At 41.4% G+C, this 17,435-nt stretch overlaps 1 long non-coding RNA gene across 3 annotated transcripts; it reads right to left on the bottom strand.

Annotated features, from left to right (window-relative positions):
* Window positions 1–2,216: 2,216 nt before the first annotated feature.
* On the bottom strand, window positions 2,217–6,036 carry LOC113289870. Of its 3 annotated transcripts, XR_003331186.1 has the most exons (7): window positions 5,952–6,026; window positions 5,574–5,618; window positions 5,296–5,449; window positions 4,567–4,628; window positions 3,382–3,518; window positions 3,234–3,287; window positions 2,217–3,141 (listed from the first exon to the last, which is right to left on the bottom strand). It is a non-coding gene; the product is annotated as an uncharacterized LOC113289870 (long non-coding RNA). The 3 variants fall into 3 exon arrangements; XR_003331185.1 differs by lacking the exon at window positions 5,296–5,449 and having other exon boundaries at window positions 5,952–6,036; XR_003331184.1 differs by having other exon boundaries at window positions 4,567–5,449.
* Window positions 6,037–17,435: the final 11,399 nt, after the last annotated feature.

The raw sequence follows: 17,435 nt of genomic DNA, 5'->3' as shown, positions 1-17,435 counted from the left end.
TAGAGCTAACAAAACTATACATATCATGAACTGTGTAAGGAAGTTAAATGACCCGCAATGTGAGCTCCTTCTTGTGCGTAGCTGTATTGGTGTTTCCAAGCTTTACTTCACCCTTCGTACTACCAATCCTCAAGTCCTTGGTACCGCAACCACCCACTATGATCAGCACCTGTTTCAATACCTGCAACATCTCATTACAGGTAATGCTGCTGGGTTTGGACCTCTTCAGCAAAGGATAGCTACTTTTCCCATCAAATATGGAGGACTTGGTGTGTATACTATGGATGATACCAGCCAATATAGCTACATCGCTTCATGCATTCAGACTCAAGCCTTGCGGTCTATAATTTTATGCAACACAGATGTCTCATCTCCGAGCCTTGTTTTCCGGTCAGCTCTCAGCCAAACATGCAGACCTGCGGACTTACATCTTCTTCTTTCAACATCAAAGACACTGCCCCAGATCCCATGAGAGCATTGGCAATACGTTACTTTGACGTTGTCAAGAGAAATTTGCCCAATAATTTTGCACTGACCAATAGAAATGTTGTTCTTTGGCAGAGTAATCAGATGGCCCATGCCCTGGACTTCCTCAAAGCTCTCCCAATTGCAGGCCTTAATCAGAACCAGGGGCCGCGCCAGTTCAGAGCCATTCTTCAATACCTTTTAGGCGTGCCGATATTCCCTGAAGATAGTGTGTTTTTCCTTCATTGTTCAGAAACTTCAAAGATCTGGAACTACTTCTTATCGTCTTTTGGTTACGATTGGGTTTTTGCTGAAAGTGTAAAAACTTCTCTTTGGGAATGGCCGAACAAGAAAAGTACATATATGAAGAAGAAGCTGTCGGGTTATACTCCCTTTGCAGTCTGGTGGATAATTTGGCAAGAAAGAAATGCTAGATTATAAGGCAGTAGAAGAAGAAGAAATTTTGATCAACTTATTATTGCTACAAAGTGTACCTTTTTAATTGGGCTTTGCCTACTAAATTGTTTGATGGTTACTCTTTAAGCACTCTTATTTTGTAATGGGGAGGCAGTGATTGTTAATTTCTAGCTCTCCTTGTTTTTCTTTGTATCTGTCGCTTTTGGTGACTTTTACTCTTTAATATAATTTGCCCTTTTCTTTGTCAAAAAAAAAAGTGTGTGTTCCTGCTGCAATCGTATCATGGATGCTTTTGGCGACCACGCTTTGCACTGTGCCAGTGAAGTCGACATTAAGTTTAGACACGATATTGTTCAGTGAAGTCGACATTAAGTTTAGACACGATATTGTTCGTGATGTGGCTATGGACATATGTTATAAAGTCGGCGTCGCTGTTAGGAAGGAAGTCTCATTGGCTTTTTTGGACGACGGCAAAGGTTTAAAACCAGCTGATATTATGATATCTAATCGGGAGAATGGTCAAGATACATGCCTTGATGTCACGGGAGTCTCACCTTTTGCGGGGATGGTCTTCGTAGCTTTGTTCCGGGACGCGTTATTGCTGCTGCTATTAGCCGTAAACGCAGTAAATATTTAGACAGGTGCTCGGCCCATGGATACGGCTTTGGTGTTTTAGCTTTCTCGTCATTAGGTGAATTAGGAAGTGATTTTTTTTGTTTTTTTGAATAGATTGAGGAACTACCTAGCCAACTATGATGCTAATTGTAAAGTAGGCAATTCTCTCTTTCAACGTGTTGGAGTAGTTATCCAAAAAAGGTGTTGGGGTGCAATTTGTTGCTAGGCTTTCGACCCTTCCAAACAGCTCTGTATAAAAATATTTTTTTAATAAAAGCCATGACTGGCATCTTTTTAAAAAAAAAACAAACAAAAAAAGAACGGGCACCTAGCTCAGCTGGTCATCCTCGTTCCCCAAAGTTTCATGTGTTCCAGGATGTCCCAGGTTCGAGCCCCCAATGACGTAATATTGCAGAAATTAACATGGAAGGTAGAGTTAGTTTGCCCCCCTTGGTAGGCTAACACAACAACCTGTTCAATGAAATGTACTAGTATGTCGTTGGAGCTTAGCTTGTTAGGCTTCCAATTAGTTTCATATAATAATCGTTATCCAATAATATAAAAAAGAAAAAAACAAACAAACAAAAAAAAAAACGAAAAACAACTATATACCATACGGAGCAAATAGCGTCAACTGTCCAAGTAATTGAAATGGTTGCAGAGTTGCGAGTAGTGTACGATGATCACCCATATTAAACCTCAAAATGTGTTGTAAAGGGTTGATCAAATGCTAAATGGAATAAGAAGAATGTCTTCTAGAGGCAGCTAGGAATACAGAATTCTGAACATCAAAATTAAAAGAACTCATAGATGTTAAGTGAAACTGACTTACATGAGACAAGAATATAGAAACTTGGAAAAAAAAATAAAAATAGAATCGTTGTAAATTGATAGGAATAAAATCCAACCATCTATAACCATTTGTGTTGTTCCATAGCCTAGCTCCTCAGCTTGCTCGTTCTTCCTCCCATTGCTCTTTCATCTGCGGCACTGATCATTTCCTCCATACTCAAGTCGTTATAAGGTATTCCAAAAATACTAACTACTGATCTTAGCATTTATGTACAAAACCATGCTACTATTACTATCCAGATCTAGATTCAAGCCAACAAAAGTTCAGAAACTCATTCTACATTCATAGCTAGATCACAAATAAAATAATAGCTTTCTGCATTTTTGTGAAAACAAATATCACCACTCTCACCGAATCCAGTCTATACTTCAAGTATATTTTATGAATATTCAACCGTCATTCCTAAACCATGAACATAAATATCAACTTCTAGAAAATCAATTTTTATTTTTATTTTTAGAAAAAGCTTATCATTGGATATTGCATATGTACAATTTATCAACATCGGGCTTGCTCAGTTAGTTATAGGACGGATGGTTATACATGCGATTCTCCACTGCCATTCAAAGCAACAAAATTAGAGTCTTGTTAGGCTGCCTTTTACATTGTTTATTGTGACCACATCAATGAGGGATAACATGTTCACTTCCTGAAAACTGGCGTTTATTTGGAACACATTATAAACTCCGAGTCCTTTATTACCTTGTTTATTCAAAGCGATTCTCCTATGTCATACTAATTGTTTTCATAGGTAGAAGGCTGTACCGTGTCTGTGATAACATGTTCACTTCCTGCATTAGTCAAGACACGCAAAAAAATCAGATGAAACTGGAAATGAATATGTGGGACACACAAAGTGAAATATATAACACTGGTATTTTACCCTTCTGTGGTTCTTCATTGTTTTTCACTGGTTCCATTGGAGTATCCACTGAACCTGGATCATTAAGCCAGCATCAATATATCATTTAAAAATTTAGTTTGCAACACAATATGCCGACACTTCCCGTTCAGCATCGTACAACAATTACCTTAAAAAAGGGCATGGCTGCACTTTGGGCATTGGTTGGCCGCCAGTTCCCATGATTAGGGGGAGTCAGCCGGGGAGGTATGCTATCGTCAGGAAGAACTTCGGAAGAAGTATCTAGTGAAGGGGATAAATTGAAACCTGTTAGAGATGATTAGAAATGATGGTCAGTTAACGAAAACTGTAGAATTGTAAACAGTAATCCTTGTTCAATTTTACTGAGAATCCATGGGTCTTTCCCTAGTTCCTGAACATGGAAGAAGGCTAAGCAAATTACTTGCATGAGAATCATATTAATCAAGGATATATCCAAGCAACCAAAAAAATCAAGACCGCAAAAGGAAATCTATTGAAATTTGGAATACTTTATAAATCTCCTTGTGACAATGTGATGAGATGAAGCAAGTTACTTGTTCGAGCTACAGAAAAGAAAATGCTATGGGTGAATATGTGTACAACAATCGGATACCACATAACATATATCATGAAAAATGAACAATTAGATAAAATAATCCATGCCTGCATTTACAATGATTGAAAGAAAATGCAACTCCAGTTTTCAAATTCTAATGTTGGATGCCAAAGGGGAATTACCCAGGCAAGGAAACCTCATAAGCAATCATCAAATGGAAGCGGCTTTACCAAAAAAGCCGATTTATAGATCGAAATTTCTCATAAAGCCAAATCAAAATTTTTAGTCGATACTCTTCAAAAATCAGATCAAACCCCCTAAAGTTTCACTGGATATCATATAAATTTCTTATGTTTTTCATGATCTAGATCAAATACTTTACAAATACTATCTCAAACAGAAATAATATGAATAAAAGGTCTTATCGGATCACCATCATCATCAAATAAAAAACAGATCTTTATAATAAACCAAAACATCACACCAACTAACAAAACAACAGAAAGAACCCCCACACTATATGAAATAAGCTCAGATCTATAAACCTTATAAATTTCACTCAAATCTCAACGAAAAACACAACACATAGTCTCAAACACAAAAATCAAAGAAATTGGTTTTGTATAACTTTCAAAAAGTTGGATCTTTATTAAAGATTTGAACTACAGAGAAACAGAGATGTAGTAGTACTAACTGCTGATTCATCAAGCCAACGACCAAAACTATCAAAAGTAGTCATCCTTGTAAAATCATAAATAATAAGAGCACCAATAATACCTCTATCATAAGCAGAAGTAACAGCTCTAAATAACCTTGAGTTCGAAGTTATTCGGCAGGACCTGTTGCACATGTAATGAAAAAAAAAGAGAAATCATCATTCTCATTACATAGCAATGACAAACAAACCTTGTGAAAGTACATGAACATGTTCCCGGTTGATAACATTTCTCATTGTCATTCCTGAGGTACTTGACCTATTCACTTTGAAAGGTGCTTATGAAATCTGTGTCGAGTTCGGCATCCCCCATGGTATAATACATTTATTTGATAGCATTTCTCATTGTCAGTCCTGAGGTTCTTGATCAATTCGTTTTGAATGGTGTCTATAAAATCCGTGCCATCCCGGAAATCCACCATTGTAAATAGTAACAGTGTAATTTTGTTTAGGTGAAACCCCAAAAAGTTGCAAAAGACCCAACAATTCACCATCTACCTCAATCTAAAATATGCTTGAATGTAAATGGTAACAGTGTTATTTTGTTTAGGTGAAACCCCAAACAAAAGAAAACCTCAAAAAGTTGCAAAAGACCCAACAATCACCATCTACCTCAATCTAAAATAGATCCCATACTGTTGCTCTAAGCAACCCAAGAACGCAGGACCATTTCTAAAAGATTCAAACACTCCACGGTTAACAGTTAAAAGAAGCACAAAAAATGAGAAATCTAAGCAAACAATTTTATCACACCATTTTGAGGTCAAACCATATAAGGTTTTCATTCATACCACTGCCAAAACAACAAATATTGACAGATGAAGAGCAATTCGGTTGCTCCTCCCTTGCAGTTGAGGAGCAATCGTGCAAATTGAGATCTCTAGATAACATAGAGCAATGTCCATGCTTAAGCTCCATAATCAATCGATAAATTAACAGACGTAGCTGATACACACAACAAAGAAGGCCAAGGTTTTCAGAATATCAAGAATAAATGACAAACTCATGCTCGAAACCCCTTTAAGAAAGAAAACTAATTGCACTTCTAAGATGATTCAGGAATTGATACCTCTTGCTAACAGTGTAAACAACCTTTCCAAGTAATTTCTTAACCCTGCAGTGCATAACCAATCACTTCATTATATTATGTTACATATCTATAAGAAAATCCAGTTGGAATTCATAAAACCCAAATTGACACACTAAAAGAAACCAAAATTGACACAATCAAAAGAAATATGAGGGTCAGACAAACAAAAACACCATCTACACATATCTACTAACACAGATCACAAACAAACATGTTGAGGGTTAATAACTCAACTAGTGAAACACTTATGACAGACATGATTAAATCACAATTGAAGGTTAACAACAACTCATGAAATGGTGAAACCAAAGATACCGAAAAATATAGGGGCAAAGAGAAAGAGGAATTGGTGCATACCTGTGAGAGAAAGGAGAATGACAACATCACCAATACCGCAACGGTAAACTCTTTTCCTGGAGATGAATGTTGAACTTGCGGAGTGGGAACCGAAGATTACACAAAGAGATATATGTATACACATAATCCATCACTAGCCGCATGTCTTAGGAATCACACGTGGACGACACGCAGTCAAGAGACATCAAGATATGATGCCACGTTTCAACACCCAATTGGCATGCATCATCTTCATCTACTCATCATCAGATTGATCCAACAGGGACCAAGGAGTACCCGATGAATCAACCACCGCATATCACAATAGAAGGCCCAAAATCTACTTTACTCTATACCAAAACAGACCTGAAATGAAGGGAGAAGATGAGCCTCACCGACAAGGAGGGGACAGCTGCAATAACAGCTGTCTGAGGCGTGCAGATTGTTCAACCACCCGCATTAAATGCTACGCACCTAGGATACGTGTCAACATTTCCATGGAAGAAGCATAGGCGGGTCATCGTTATAATAGGATACCGTAGGATACCATCGTATCCAAACGAAGCTACCATCGGGATCAACACATTAACCAAGACGATAAGGAACAGTTGTTTCAAAGAGGAAGGTCCCATTTAAGAAGCCTATAAATACCCGACTCCACTAAGTGAGAGGGGGTCGACAAAAATTCTATGAGAGAATTATAATTAGAGTAAGAGAGATTGTAAACAGTAAGTATGAGTTATATCTTCTTCACCCACCTTCGTTCCCTACTCAGAGTCGTTTGACTACACCTTTGTAATCTCTTATAAATCATAGTGAAAACCAATACCCCCGTGGACGTAGGCCTTAGTGCTGAACCACGTAAGTCATCGTCTCATTTATATTATGCAATTATAATCTTATTTGTGCATCATGCATCGTTTAATCTATCGTAGATCCCCCTATGATGCGAGATGAGGACGAGCCCGAAATCTCAGAGTGTCCTATATAAATGCCATGTGCTATTTTATATGTATTTCGATCATTTCAATAGTTTTAACTATATTGCGAATATTGTTTGCGGACACGATGATATCATCGTTACATTTGTGTTCACAATATGGCGCTAGAAACAGGGACTCTTTTGTCCCGGTAAAAGATTTATCTTTCCCTGTGAATTTTCCTAATCATCCAACACTTTTTTTCAACACAGATCTTGGGTGACAAACCACCAAAACCTTTTTACTATAAAAATATGTAGATTTGAGACTTCAACTCGCGTTATAAAAACGGTTGAACTTTATTATCGGTAAAAAATTTAAGATCCGTGTTTTCGGGAAGTTTTTCCAGATCTACCTTCGGATCTATATCTTATTCGGATCCATGCTTTCATTTGTAAAAATCCTTGGATCCTGTTTTTCTCGAAAGTTTTTCTAGATCTACCTTCGGATTTATATCTTCTCTGGATCCATGCTTTCATTTGTAAAAATCCTTGAATCCTGTTTTTCTAGAAAGTTATCTCTAGATCTATCCTCGGATCTAGGTTTTCTATTAAAAGAATCTTCGGATATAAGTATCCCATTTCAAGATGATTTCTACCTTGGAGGATCTATACTATCATTATGATTTGACTTATGCCTAACAAAACGTATGATTACATCTTTTTTCTTACGACGCCTTTACTAACAAAACCATTGTGGATATGTCTTCTTTGTCAACATCTTATTTTCGCAGAAAAATCATGGATAAAACGAAGGATGCAAGAAAATCCAAGGCATCGTCAAAGGAGATGCCAAGGACTACACCAGTTATGACACGCAGTAAGAAAAAGATTGAAAAGCTCAAAGCAGCAACCAAGAGGCAGGATGGAGCAGAAAGTACCACACCTCTAGACGCTAATGCAATAGCAGCAACGACACTCAAAGCTGCAACATCCAGATTTGGTGCTGCCAAAGTAGCAGCCACGACTCGAGCAAACGAACAACGATAGGGGTAGCAGAGTCGACGATGCAACAACCCATTTATGGGATGCCACTCACTGACGAGTAGAACCAACCGCTACGGATCACCCAGCCTCTGCTGTTAGCAAACCAGCCAGCACCATTATCTATGGAGCTTCAGTTCCAACCCCCCGATCCACCAATCCCTCTGATCCAGATTGTAGATGAAGATCATACTATAGCAGCCGGTGGACAAGTGCAAGTGGGAAATCCGAACCAGGGATCAAACCATACCATCCAGCTAGCATCGGAGCTCGAAGAGATGAAGAGGAGTCATAGGATATACACAGATGTTGTAGCACTACTTCCATGAGAAAACCAGGAACTCAAGGATAGGATCGCTCAAAGCGCCGAAGTAGAAAATAAGCACGAAGAAGCAAATTCTAAGGCACCACCGCCAAATCATGACCGAAGGATGGTGGTGGCCAACGTCCACGACCCCGAGCCACTGAATCAACGTATGGCAAGAGGAAACGATCGACCATGAGAGACGAATATTATCTCGCAGCGGAAAGTCTTCGTGCTGAGATGATGGCATAAATCAAAAAATTGAAGACGAGGAAAGGAGGAGGAAGACTAGAGGAAGTGATGAGAGAAGTTGTCACTACACCGCTGACTGTGCATCTGGAAAGAGCACCCATCCCCCAAAAGTGTCCCATACCAGCGTTCGAGTGCTTTGAAGGATCCAGCGACCCCGCATCTCATCTTCGATACTACAACCGAACCCTGAACCGATGGGACCAAGATGATGTGGTCCTCTGCAGATACTTCCCATCAAGCCTGAAAGGATCGGCATTGTCCTGGTTTGATAACCTGGCACCTAATTCCATCGATTCCTACAGCCAGATCACTGAGAACTTCTTGAGAACTTACATGTATAACAAGACCATCAATGCATGAATGGACAAGCTCTTCTCGCTAGCAGTCGTCTACAAAAAAACGATTAGGGAGTATACTGATAGGTGGCACAAGACCTGTCAAGAAATAGGAAATGTAGACCCCGTGGTTAGCATCAATTGATACAAGTGGGGATTTGTTTTGGGGTAAAAAATGTTTTTTCCAGTTTTGGTAAATTTGGATGTGTTGTTTAGAAACGAATTTAGACCTGAACAAATACACTTCATGGGAGTACTTTAGATTCGAGAGATCAATCTGTAAAATCCTGGCTTAAACCAAGAAATGGCCGTTCCAATCTTGCTTCGGTCACAAAGTGAAGGAGAATGGTTGGTCTTAGGGAGGGAAGCGAAGAAGGTGTTGAGACCAGAACGGTTAATTCTGAAGGTGTGGCTGGCTGTTTATGACTTGTATCAGAATATGGAACTGGCTTGTGGAATATAAGCTATCAGTTCTTTGGTGTTTTTCTAGATACTTGTATTGTTGCTAACCAAAAACTCCGTCGTTTGGTCGAAACAGGTAGAAACCTATTTATACAAGTCATAATTGAACGCACCTTGATCTCGTAGGAAGTGGGAGTGATTGAGTGATGGAGAAGTGGGGTAATGTGTAAATGCTAAAAAATACGTCCCCACTATGAAGGAAACGGGTTAGTTTACACCCACTACTTCTTGCCGCCACTAACTGCCCGCTTTCCTGACACTTTATTATAATGGGCGTGTTAGACGCCGCATGCTGTAAACCTCCAGACCAATACCCTGATGAGCATACCCCAGTTTGTGACATGTTTGATGTCTCGAGTATTTTCGTGAAAAATGTGCAGAAGATTGCTGAGTGGGTCTTGTATGCTAGACCTAGTTATTCTGATCAATCGTGCGCCAGCTTGGTGGCGGATGATCATGTTGTGGCAAGTCAAGTCATGGTACTTGCCAAAGGAGAATGGCGTATGAATCTGAGACTTACTATGGGCCGGTTAACTCCGTGGAGAAGTTGGACGGCCGAGATTGCAGTTTATGAGAAAAGGTGATTGTTGATTATGGCCACATCTCGTTGGCACCTGGTGATGGAATAATGGCGCCATTAGCAAATGCCAGTGACATAGTGGCACGTTTGGCATATGTCGGTGGCATAGTGGAACGTTTGGCACATGCCGGTGGCATAGTGGCACGTTTGGCACATTCCGGTGGCATAGTGGCGCGAACAATGCCTGGCGTAGCCGCGGTCGTTATATCTTGGCATATTGGTGTTAGATCCAGATATGGCTTCGAAAATATTGGCTCTAGTTGTCGTATCATATTTAATTCCCTAAGTAGTTTTTTTGGCATGGTTGGTGCAACAACTTCATCCAAATTAGGGTTTGGCATGCCAAAAACCTAATTGGCGCGTGTGGCATATGGCCGCGGCATGATGATATTTTTTTGTATGTAGTGCCATGGTCGCGCCAAAGGAATTATAGCAGGGCCATAATGTAGGAACGACCACAGGCGGAAGGATAGCCATGGGTGGCCATAACATGGCGCCATTTTTAGGATTTCATGGGCCCCGCATGGCTCGTGGCATGTTGTGGGGCCAAAGTGGCGTAATTCTGGGCCAAGACTAGAAATTAGGGTTTCGACTAATGCCACTGAAGAGAAAGTCGTGTTTTGAGCATAAAACCATAATTGGTGTTTGTTATGGCTTTGGCCACGAACAAAAAGTGGGTTAGCATGTAGTCGTGCTTGTTGTGGCATGTTGTCATGTTGTTGCCGCGGAATGGCATGTTGGCATGCCGATTAATATGTTGGCGCGGTTTGGCTAATTAACTAATTGGCGTGGTGGCCGTTTGACATAGTTTAGCCTTTTAATGCGCGTGGCAGGTTTAGAGCGACCTGTTTGGTCGATAGAAAGGAGGGCCGGCCAAACATGGGCATGGCCACGTCTCTAGTGCACGTGGCGCATTTAAAGCGACCTGATTGGTCTATATAAAAGAGGGACGGCAAGTCTGGGCTTGTCCACATCTCATGTGCATGTGGCGGATTTAGAGCGACCTGATTGGTCGATGGGAAAGAGGAGGACCGCAAGCAGCATGGGGGTGTCGCCACCTGCAGGTGGCGCCGGCTGGCCTATGGCAAGACCACACCTCCTTTTGTTGCTGCTCCTATTTTATTTCTTGTTTTCTGGTAGGACTTTGCTCCTACTAGCTTCGTGGCTAATTAGTTTCCTAGCTTGCCTAGGTTTGGTCTCTACCAATAGGGTTCGAGATGTTTGCACAGGTGCAAAAAGGCCTAATTTTTGCAAATTAATTAGGCCAAAACTTGAATTTTATGAGTTATCACAAAATTGAAATTTTTTGACAAATGTTGGGTGTTGACACAAAATTCTTTTATTCTCGGAGAGCAGTTAGCGCGTCTTCTGATTGAGCATTTTCGTGCAGACCTTAATTTTGATACTTCGGGAAATTCGTGCTCCTCAGCTACAGTGAACACTAATTGTCATGCCATACCAATACTAAGGGTTCAGCTGGGGAACATAGCATAGGAAGATACTTAATAAACCATACACTAATGAATAATGTAGGCGAGAGTTTACAGAATGTTTGGGATTGTTGCTACATGCACCATTCTGAAAATATACTGAACTGCTCAGTACATGTGTGAGTAGAGAGGCTCGGGCACTCATTGCTTTTAAATGGATCAGTCCTTTTGCATATGGCGCATTAATATAGGGTTTTACATTTTTAGCCTTGAACTGAAAACTACCATCAACATTAAGTCCCCTGCTTAGCACGTAATAGCGACGCTATTGCGGGGTAAGCATTAGATGGTGACAGTCAAAGAAACTCATGAGAAAAGCTTGGCGTATATTACCAGGATAAAGGCTGGCTCGGCTTTTGAGAAGGATATGTTTAATTAAATGTCGAGGCAAGTAGTAATCACCCTTCTGGTACGTTGATGCCGAGAATACTAAAATGATGTATTTAAGTAGTGGAGCCTCGACTGATGAGTGTTAAGGAAGTTGATCCTTGACTACAAGGATGAGTCTTGAGGTGGTGGAGCCGCCAGCACTATGATGTTTTGAGGCAGTGACGCCTGAAAACACGAGTGAGGGATGAGGAGATTGCGAGCCTCAACACTAATATGAAGATGTGTTGAGGCAGTGATGCCTGACAACACAGTAGTGAGTGTTAAGGAATTTCTTCGTCTCAACACTAAGGTGAGGATATGTTGAGGCAGTATTCCTGACAAAATAGTAGTGAGTGTTGAGGAATTTGCACGTCTCAACACTAAGAGGAAGGATGTGTTGAAGCAGCATGCCTGGAAACACAGTAGTGAGTGTTGAGGAATTTGCACGTCTCAACACTAAGAGGAAAGATGTGTTGAAGCAGTATGTCTGGCAACATAGTAGTGAGTGTTGAGGAATTTTCACCTCTCAACACTAAGAGGAAAGATGTGTTGGAGCAGTATGCCTGGCAACACAGTAGTGAGTGTTGAGGAATTTTCACGTCTCAACACTAAGAGGAAAGATATGTTGAAGCAGCATGTCTGGAAACACAATAATGAGTGTTGAGGAATTTGCACGTCTCAACACTAAGAGGAAGGATGTGTTGAAGCAGCATGCCTAGAAACACAGTAGTGAGTGTTGAGGAATTTTCACGTCTCAACACTAAGAGGAAGGATGTGTTTAAGCAGCATGCCTGGCGACACAGTAGTGAGTGTTGAGGAATTTTCACATCTCAACACTAAGAGGAAAGATGTGTTGAAGCAGCATGCCTGGCGACACAGTAGTGAGTGTTGAGGAATTTGCACGTCTCAACACTAAGAGAAAAGATGTGTTGTAGCAGCATGCCTGGCAATATAGTAGTGAGTGTTGAGGAATTTGCACGTCTCAACTCTAAGGGGAAAACGTGTTGAGGCGGTACGCCTGGAAACACAATGGTGAGTGTTGAGGGATTTGCACGTCTCAACACTAAGATATTTAAAATTTATTTGATAGGCCTAATAGATATAAAATATTTAGTTTAAGGATAGTTACTTAGCTTTGTCTCCGTTAGGCATGTCCTTCGCGCATGATTGGACTTTGGGTATATTAGGCTCTCCCGTGAGTAAGCGGCATCAGGCGTTAGTGATGACATCAGGATGATGACGGATTGATAGACGGATAAAATTCCCCATGTCTTGATGGGACGAAAAATAGACGGTTGTAAAGAGAGTTGTTCAACGAGACTTACTTGTGTGTGGAACCTGCGAACAAATGCTGCTACACTCTCTCCAGGAATTTGCGTCACATTTGCGAGTTGTCTATATGGCAGCAAATAATCTTCAGGATTAGACGGCTTGTTGGAGACCCTCTTAGGTAAAGACACTGGCAAAGGACATACTCCTAGTTCTTCTTTTGTTGCTTTGAGATGGGTAGTGCTGAGCAGTCCCCAGCTAAACTCTTTTGCCTTTATCATCTTTGGATCGTGTCTTTGTAAAGTAGGGGAGTTCCCTCATGCGAACGACTTAACTAATAGGTTGTGCAAATATGATGAAGATCCTGACATGGAGAGTCTTTATGTACCTCTCGAGTCCCCATGTGCAATCTCCTTCGGTAACTCAACTACTCTCTCTATGGGAGAGGAAATTCTGAAAGCGCCTCTCATTGATGTTGTTTCCGTTGAGCCAGATATGGTGTAATATGGACGTGGTTTTATCATTTTGGTCATCGCGCATGTGGCACTGGAGTTGGAGTTGGCGGTTTTGGACGCACAGGATGTTGCATCTCTAAAGCGGTGGCTTTCTTCTTGCTGCTTCAGTGAAACTGCTTACAGAAGACCGAAGGTTATATTTCCTTTTGGTGAGATGTATGCTTCCACGAATATCACGAGGCTCTTCATTCCTAGCAGGACTGGTTCTTTCTAGCAGGGTTGGTGCTGTTGTAGCTGACCGCTTAGCAGCTTCTTGAAGTTCAGAAAACGTCTGGAAGCAATGGTTCTCCAGTAGAGCGCGATAGAGGGTACCATGTCATTAATGCACAACTCCACCAAATGATGTTCAGTCACATTTGGATCATGACAATCTAGCACCTGAATTCTGAATCTCTTGACATAATCATTCGGATGTTCGTTTCTTCGCTCCTTCTGAGTTGTGGCCATGTCCATCTAAGCTTTGGTGAGAACTTCATGTCTCTCCATTAAAACGATAATGGTAATGGTAGGTTGGTTTCCTCTAGTTCCTCCAGTCTCTCGTCTTTACGAAGAAGTGGTAGCAGCCCTGGTAATGATTGGAGGCGTCATGCTCGAATAAATATTAAGAGTAGTGACAGCTCTGGCTCTGGTAATAGGAGGTGTCACGCCAAAGGGGATGCTTCCTGTTCCGCTGGTGTTGGTGCTAAAGGATGTAACGCCATGGGATGTATCGACTGCGATTGCAGACGGTACATTGGTGTTGGTCATTCCCTTTTTCTCTCGTTCGATACGACCATATATTCTGTTTGCATCGTCGTTGGCGGAGGTACAGACCTCAGACAAGGATTCAAAATTTTTTGCGTCATCTCTGGCGCTGTCCGAGCGAATGTTTGCTGGCTTTTCCCACAGACGGTTTTCCATATTATTCCATTGTGATTGGATTTTGAGCATTGGCGGCTTTGGAAGTGCTTAGGATGGCCGGGATGCATCATGAAGCGGCAAGTTGGGATTGGTGATTGAAGTAAATTCTGGTTAATGATTGAATTTGATCTAAGATCCACCCTCTTGAAATTGAGAAAAAATGGAATGAATCTTGAGAAACTAATTTTGCAACCGAGAGATTAATCTCCCACTGTGGTCTCCAGCTGTTTTGGGGTAAAAACTGTTTCTTCAGGTTTTAGTAAATTTGGGTGTGTTGTTGAGAAATGAATTTAGACCTAAACAAATGCACTGCACGGGAATACTTTAGATTCAAGAGATCAATATGTCCAATCCTCTCATAAACCAAGAAATGGATGTCCCAGTCTTGCTTTGGACACAAAGTGAAGGAGAAGGGTTGGTCTTAGAGAGGGAAGCGAAGAAGGTGTTGAGACCAGAATGGTTAATTCTGAAGGTGTGTCTGTTTTATGACTTTTATCAGAATATGAAACTGGCTTGTGGAATGTAAGCTATCATCTCTTTGGTGTTTTTCTGGATATTTGTGTTGTTGCTAACTAAAAACTCTGTCGTTTGGCCGAAACAGGTAGAAACCTATTTATACAAGTCATAATTGAACGCACCCTGATCTGGTATGAAGTGGGAGTGATTGAGTGATGGAGAAGTTGGATAATGTGTAAATGCTAGAAACCACATCCCCACTATGAAGGAAACGGGTTAGTTTACACACACTACTTCTTGCCGCCACTAACTGCCCGTTTTCCTGACACTTTCTTATAATGGGCATGTTGCATGCCGCACGCTGTAAACCGCCTGACTAATACCCTGATGAGCATCCCCCAGTTTGTGACATGTTTGATGTCTCGAGTATTTTCGTGGAAAATGTGCAGCATATTGCTGAGTGGGTCTTGTATGCAATACCTAGTTATTCGGATCAATCGTGTGCCAGCTAGGTGGCGGATGATCATGTTGTGGCAAGTCAAGTCATGGGACTTTCCATAGGAGAATGGCGTATGAACCTGAGACTTATTATGGGTTGGTTAACTCCGTGGCGAAGTTGGACGACCGAGATTGCAGTTTATGAGAAAATGTGACCGTTGATTATGGCCACATCTCGTTAGCACCTGGTGATGGCATAGTGGCGCGATTAGCACATGCCAGTGGAATAGTGGCGCGCTTGGCACATATCGGTGGCATAGTGGCACGTTTGGCATATGCTAGTGGCATAGCGTCACGTTTGGCATATGTCAGTGGCATAGTGGCGTGAACAACGACTGGCGTAGACGCAATCGTTATATCTTGGCATATTGGTGTTAGATCCAAATATGGCTTCGACAATATTGGATCTAGTTATCGTATCATACTTAATTCCCTAGGTAGTTTTTTTTGGCGTGGTTGGCGCAACAACTTTATCCAAATTAGGGTTTGGCATGCCAAAAACCTAATTGGTGTTTGTGGCATGTGGCCGCGACATGATGATATTTTTGTGTGTGTAGTGCCACGGCCGCCAAAGGAATTATAGCAGGGACATAATGTATAAATGACCACAGGCGGAAGGATATCCATGGGTGGCCATAACATGGCGACATTTTTAGGGTTTCCTAGGTCCCGCATGGATCGTGGCATGTTGTTGGGCCAAAGCGGTGTAATTATGGGACACGACTAGAAATTAGGGTTTCGACTAATGCCACTGAATCAAAAGTCGTCTTTTGATCATAAAACCCTAATTAGTGTTTGTTATGGCTTTGGCCACAAAAAAAAAGTGGGTTAGCATGTAGCCGCGCTTGTTTTGGCGCGTTGGCATGCTGTTGCCGCGGAATGTCATGTTGGCATGCCGATTAATATGTTGGCGCGGTTTGGCTAATTAACTAGTTGGCGCGGTTTGGCTAATTAACTAATTGGCGTGGTGGCCGTTTGGCATAGTTTAGCCTTTTAATGCGCATAGCGGGTTTAGAGCGACCTGATTGGTCGATATAAAGGAGGGCCGGCCAAACATGGGCATGGCCACATCTCCAGTGCGCGTGGCGCATTTAAAGCGACATGATTGGTTGATAGGAAAGAGGGTCGGAAAGTATGGTATTGGCCACATCTAATGTGCAAGTGGAGGATTTAGAGTGACCTGATTGGTTGATGGGAAAGAGGAGTACCGACAAGCAGCATGGGGGCATGGCCACCTGCAGGTGGTGCCGGCTGGCCTATGGCACGGCCAAACCTCCTTTTGTTGTTGCTCCTATTTTATGCGGCTCCTCTTTTATTTCTTGTTTTCTGGTATGACTATGCTCCTACTAGCTCCTTGGTGGATTAGTTTCCTAGCTTTCCTAGGTCTGGTCTCGACCGATAGGGGGTTCGAGATGTTTGCACATGTGCAAAAAGGCCTAATTTTTGCAAATTAATTAGGTCAAAACTTGAATTTTGTGAGTTATCACAAAACTGAACAAATTTGACAAATGTTGTGTGTTGACACAAAATTCTTTTATTCTCAGAGAGCAGTTAGCGTGGCTTCTGATTGAGCATTTTCATGCAGACCTTAATTTTGATACTTCGGGAAATTCGTGTTACTCAGCTGCGAGTGAACACTAATTGTCATGTCATACCAATACTAAGGGTTCAGCTTGGGAACATAGCATAGGAAGATACTTAATAAACCATACACTAATGAATAATGTAGGCGAGAGTTTACAGAATGTTTGGGATTGTTGCTACATGCACCATTATGAAAATATACTGAATTGTTCAGTACATGTGTGAGTAGAGAGGCCCGGGCACTCATTGCTTTTAAATGGATCAGTCCTTTTGCATACGGCGCATTGAATTTAGGGTTTTACATTTTTAGCCCTGAACTGAAAACCACCATCAATAGGATTGAATAGGATGAGCCCGTTATTCGTTGAGATTCATGGAAGTAACCCCACGACCGAAGGATATCTTCGAGTAATTATCGAAAATCATGCCAGGCTGGAAAAAATACATCGTGATAACCCCAGGGCACAAGTGCAAAAACCCCATCGTATAAATTCAGTGGAACAAGCCAGCGGATCAACGAAGATAAAA

The sequence above is a fragment of the Papaver somniferum genome, chromosome 6 (genome assembly GCF_003573695.1).
Source record: "Papaver somniferum cultivar HN1 chromosome 6, ASM357369v1, whole genome shotgun sequence".
Classification (NCBI taxonomy): domain Eukaryota; kingdom Viridiplantae; phylum Streptophyta; class Magnoliopsida; order Ranunculales; family Papaveraceae; genus Papaver; species Papaver somniferum.
This window is presented reverse-complemented; position numbering and strand designations above follow the sequence as displayed.